This window comes from Malania oleifera, chromosome 8 (assembly GCF_029873635.1).
Source record: "Malania oleifera isolate guangnan ecotype guangnan chromosome 8, ASM2987363v1, whole genome shotgun sequence".
Taxonomy (NCBI): Eukaryota; Viridiplantae; Streptophyta; class Magnoliopsida; order Santalales; family Ximeniaceae; genus Malania; species Malania oleifera.
Window position 1 is genome coordinate 50,968,887 of NC_080424.1, and position 6,117 is coordinate 50,975,003.

Genomic DNA, 6,117 nt, shown 5'->3' on the forward strand with positions numbered 1-6,117 from the left:
ACAAATGTACTACCAAACTAAATCTCTAATTAAGATTTTTTCTTTCGTTTTATATTTACAACAAAAAAAAAAAAAGTAGCCACTCTATTGTCAAAGTAAAAAAGAGAGGCTTTCAGGAAACCGATAGATCAATTTTCTATACTTTATGTCATTTTCAAAATGGAGAAACAAAATAAATGAGGAAGAAGAAATGCTTTCATCTCAAAATCAAGTTTATTGGGTAGTAAGAAATTGGTATAAGCACTATCATATATTTTAATTGAAAACAAAGGCATTACTATAAATTAATTCTTTAAAAAAAAAAAAAAAAACAAAGGAGAATTTGAAGACTATAGGATAACATCCTACACCTTGTCTTATAACTTTTGCAATTTGTACACACTCTAAGGCTTTAAGAGAGAATGGAAGAGGGAGTGTGTGTGATAGTGTAAGGTTTGCGTGCAAAATCTTAAAAATGAAGATGCGAACATAGAAGAGTGAAAGAGAGAGGGAGGCAAAGGGACAAGGGGAGAGATAGAGCTTACTTGGTTGTAGAATACCGCAGGTCTTTGCGCACTCTAATCATAGAGCTTACCTAGTAGCGAACGACGCATAGAAGCACAAATATGATGAAAACCTTGGTTTGCACACTCTAATCCCAAATCTCAATTCACTACCTGGCGACGGAGGAAACCCTTAATCTATTGCTCAAAGAAGCCCTAATTTGAAGAAAACCATTTTTCAGTGGTGAGGATGAAATGCTAACCATACAAAGAATCCTCAGTCACACAAAGTCTTCATTACCCTTAAATAATATTCTAGCAACTTGGGGGGGAAGACCACAAATTTGAATTGCAAAATATCAAGTACGTACTGTGTAACACCCTGAACCCCTAAACATGGGTCCGGTGCGTTATACCTGATATTATCCTGTTAAATCATAAATCATTAACATACATACGTAGCAGAAAACATAAACAAAATCTCCATACAACATAGACCATAATCCCAACATTCCATAATACCGTAATATACCAGAGTTTACTATAATCTAATTAGAAATCCATAAAAACCAACCATCATAATCTTTATATATTCATACTGCTAGCCTTAGTGGCTACACCATCATTGTTTAATGTGTTTTGATGATATTAACCTACATGTTGTTCCTAGTGTTTTCCTATCTTTGCAGATCATGTTTAGTACAGGTACTTGTACATGAATTATTGGATCGAAGACAAAGATCAAACCGAGTAGACGTCAAGAAGGAAAGATCAAATGGACACGTACTCGGAATGACCCAAGCACAACCAAAGAAAGCTTAAGTGTATAAATTAATTGTAATAAGGGTTGTATGAGTGAGTGCGTATTATAACTCTTGCGATGTGTATCTTGCATGATTTCTGAGTAAGAGTTGAGTCATTGCATAAGCATACTAGGACACATGAGTTTATAGGATTGCACTAAAAACATAAACACAACTCACCTTTCATAGCTTTCTAAGTTAAAACAAGAGTTTGTCAAATGAATCCTAAAACTCAAATATGTTTTCAAAAGGACAAGTTTTTAACATCCTAGTTTTAAGAACATTTTTATACTTAGTCCCGATTGTGTTAAAACAAGTTTAACGTCCTAAAGGTTCAAAGAAAGTCGAGTATATTTACAAAAGGACATACTAAGCATATAAGATATCAAAATGGGTTTTCATACGTGTTCTATTAATTAAAATATATTATATTCAAAAGGAAACTCATTTGGACAAGTTTTAATCTTCATTAGACTTAATATATTTCATATAATTTTGTCCAAGAATAATTTGAGTCATTAAAACACTTTTTGATAAGGAAAAACAAAGTAATCGTCACTGCTGTAGTGCAGTCTTAAGTCCTGAACACCTTACGGTAGTTTGAACATAAATTTTTCTATAAAAGTCCAAATGGGATGATCTTGGTGTCCCTAGAAAGCTAAGACAAAATTCCACAACTTTCATTTTGGTAACATTTTTTGATTCAGGGACCTCGTCGAATAAATTCAGATTTCGTCGACGAATTCTGGGCAGAAGCGCCCCAACTGGCGGAAAACGGCTAGTTTGCCAAATAAAGTATTTTTTCTTCCCCCCAACGGCTAGTTAATGGCTCCTAAGGTTCTTGGGCTAGATACAAGCTTTTAGACTTGTATTTAAATGGTTTTGAGCATTGTTGATCATATTTGTGAAAAATATCATTTTATCCAAAACCTAAGCACTTTGCACTTTGCATTTTAGTTATTCTTCACAAGTGCTCAATCCTCTCTTACTCACTCATCTTGTAAGATTCATTCCTTGAGAGAATAGAGTGAGGATTTGGTTGTGTTTCACATTGGCTCATTTAAGGAGCATTAAATTGTATTTCCAATCTCTTGTAAGGTTCTTTGTGAACCATTGTTGTAAGGTTCTTTGTGAACCGAAGCGAAGGCTCTTGGTGAGCGCGGCAGGGGTTTGTTCCCAAGTGTAGGAATTTGTTCTTGAATTGTAAGGCTTCTTCACTGGTGAAGGAGTATCTTAAGTGGATTGTGGAATCCTTGGCTTGGTGTTAAGGCGTGGACGTAGGCTTGGTGCCGAACCACGTAAAAATACCGGTGTTGTTCTTTCTCTCCCTTACACTCTTTATTTTATATCTTGCGCATGATTTATATCTATATTGCAATATAATTTCTTGTATCTTGCCAAGAGTTTTTATTTTGTAGAAAATTACATATTCCGCGAAAAGAGTCTATTCACCCCCCCCCCCCTTCTCTAGACTATATACTCCGAGTTGGGACTTCCAACAAGTGGTATCAGAGCAAGGTGCTTGTATTTTCGGAGTAAAATCCAGAGTTTAAAAGATCAAATGGAGTATTCGGTGAGCACCTCTTCATATGGACAATCCATTTATCAACCACCAATGTTCAACGGTTCAAACTACCACGCGTGGAAAAATCAAATGTCCGTATTCATTCAAGCATATGACTTGGATTTATGGGAGATCATCTCCAAAGGGGACTTCTCAATCAAAAAGAAAAATTAGGATATTTCGAAGACTTTATTCGAACAATCACCAAGTGAAAAAAGGTTAGTTGGGCTAAATTTTAAAGCAAAGCATATTATTTTTTGTGGTTTAAATGATTATGTACATAGTCTTATTTGTGAATGTCAAACCGCAAAAGAAATGTGGGACATACTTGAAAACATCTATGGAAACACATCACAAAATGAACAATCAAAAATATGCGTGCTAGTTAGAGAATATGAAATATTTAAATTAAATGATGGTGAAGAAATTTCTTCCATGCTCACTCAGTTCACACGCCTCATAAATAACTTGAAAGCATTTGGTAGAATTTATTCATTAGAAGATTATATTCAAAAATTTCTCCAATCTTTACCTAAGTCATCTATGACCATTGAAGAAGTAAGAAATCTAGAAAAACCTAAGATAGAAAATGGTTTTGTCTTAGAATCATCTTGTACTAATCAACAAGAAATAATTGAAGATAATGATATTGCATTCTCCACAAGAGAAGTTAAGAAACTTTTAAGTAAAAGAATGCAACAAAAAGAAAAAGAAGAGTCATGCATTGAATGTTGCAATTGTCCTAACTCTAGACATGAGATGATAAATTGCCCCCTAAATCAAAATGAAGAAAATTTTCTAAATGGGGATCATAATGGCATAAATGGTGCTACTTGGGATCAAATCGATGGATTAGCCACCGATGATGAAAATGAAAAAGAAGCACATCCTTGCTTCATGGCAAACGAACAAGAAGATGAAGTAAGTTCGGATGAGAAGGATTATGTACCTTCATTGATGAAATTGTGAATAGTTGTGTTAAATTATTTGATGAATTACTTTTAGTAAAAAGGAAGAACAAAAATATCTACATCCCAAAATATTATCAAAATTATACCCTTATCCTCAAAAGTGCTATCACAGCTTGAGCTCTCTAAGCTAGATCTTGTGGAGGTCCTGAAAAAGATTAGTTCATATTCAGGTGAGACACATCTCAGTAAGGGAAGAAATATACATATTAAAACAGCATGTGACTAACATGAGGTATATAGATATCATTTTAATAACTTTTTCAAATCATTAACATAACTTTGAAATCATTTTCTGAACCTAAACAAGCACATGCAAAGTTTTAACCCACGAGATTACTTAAGGATAGGGGTGATTACCCGCCCATACAAGTAGCACCCTTCTACTCTAATACATAGGTAACCCTAAGGTCACAACTAAAGCATACCAGGGCACTTACCTTACTCAGTAAGTCCTCAAGTGTTAGATTAATCTCGTACTCACGCATTCAACAATAGTTTACCTGCAAAGGCCCTAAGGATAGGGAAATCTACCCGCCCATACAAATAGGTTCTCTCTACCTTAGTACGTTATGCAGCTACTACCACATCTAAAGCCACTAGTGCACTCGCCTTACTCAGCAAGCCCTTGGGCAAAAGGTACCTCTCGCCCAATCGTAACATTTTCTACATACATATATACTTCTAATATCATAATATGTTATTCTCTTTGTCATTAATCAATCATACATACTTGTTCATATTCATAACTTGACATTGTATTGCATTTCACTTTAAGTGACTCTTTCCCATTTCATTGTTCACATTTCACATTTCATTCCATTGCCATTTCATTGCATAACATTTTCATTTCCTTCCTTCGTACTACAGCTGGTCTTTAGCCATCATCAGTTAGTCTATGTAGAAACGTGCTAGATCTGCTACCACAGCTCCTTTTAGCTGTCATCAGTTAGTCTATATAGAAGTGTGCTAGATTTGCTAACATGACTGTCTTTCAGTTGTCTTACATTTACATGATTGCATTTAACATATACAAGCATCATTGTCCATATCATATTTTATTCATAAAATTTTACTTACTTAACCTACATCTCATATATCTAACATATATTTGCACACAATCTCATGCCACACAGTTTTAACAGTAAAATTCATATACATTTCTCACAAAATAAGTCAACCCATAGTTAACATTGATATATTGAAAATACATTTCATTTCTTAATTAATTTCTTAGAAAAATTCTTTTCTACTTCCATTCATTCATTTCCACATATACATAATTATATAAACATTCCTAAGCTCAGAAAACATAAATTTCATGGCTGCCATTTTAAACCCACATATAAACATATATACAAAAATAACGCATATTTCATTTTAATTCATGAAAAACCTGATTTAATATATAAATTTCCCCCTTACCTGACTTTCAAACTGCGCTGGCAAGATCACCAAATTGATACCCTCAGCGTTTACTTGGACCCTAAATCCAAAATCCTAACTTAAATACAATAAATTTCAATCAACTCAAATCTTAAGAAAAATACTTATTTACTATTTCATAAACTCCAAATAACAACATTCCTTAAGAAAATCTCAAAATAAATCACTTACCCTGATTTTGGGATGCTTCCCAAACCTCACAACTCAACGATCAACTCCGACAGCCTTGAAGAGAATGATCCTACGAACCCCCTGGTAGTTCCAGATGGTCAAACCGGGTCAGAACCGGTTCGAAATCGAAGAGGGAAGGCTGGAACTTCATTTTCTAGAGAGAGAAGGAGAATTGGCCAAGTTTTCATGCTGAAAAATGAAAGAATTTTAATTTATAAGCAAGGGTTCGTCGACGAGACACGTCAATTTCGTCGACGAGGCGCTATAGAGTCTTCGTCAACGAGAAGATACATTCGTCGACGAAATTCAAGGTTTCCAAAATTCTCTCACGAAATTCCTTCGTCAACGAGAAGCATACTTCGTCGACAAGCGTAGAAGGACACTCGTCGACAAATACTAAACATTCGTCGACGAGGCCTGCTTTTCTTTCTAATTTCTTTCCTTTTTCTTTCCTTCATTATCTATTAATCCATTTCATTTATCATATTTTCTAATTATTTAAATTCCCAGGTCATTACATTCTCCCCTTAAAGGATAGAATAAAGTCATTTTTTCTTGATCAGTTGATCATTTTGTTAAAGCTTGATATACATTGTTAGCGCATAACTTGACAACTTAAACTTTTAATTGAAGTTGTAATCTATAACATGGTATCAGAGCCAGTTTCCAGGAGATCCAAAGTT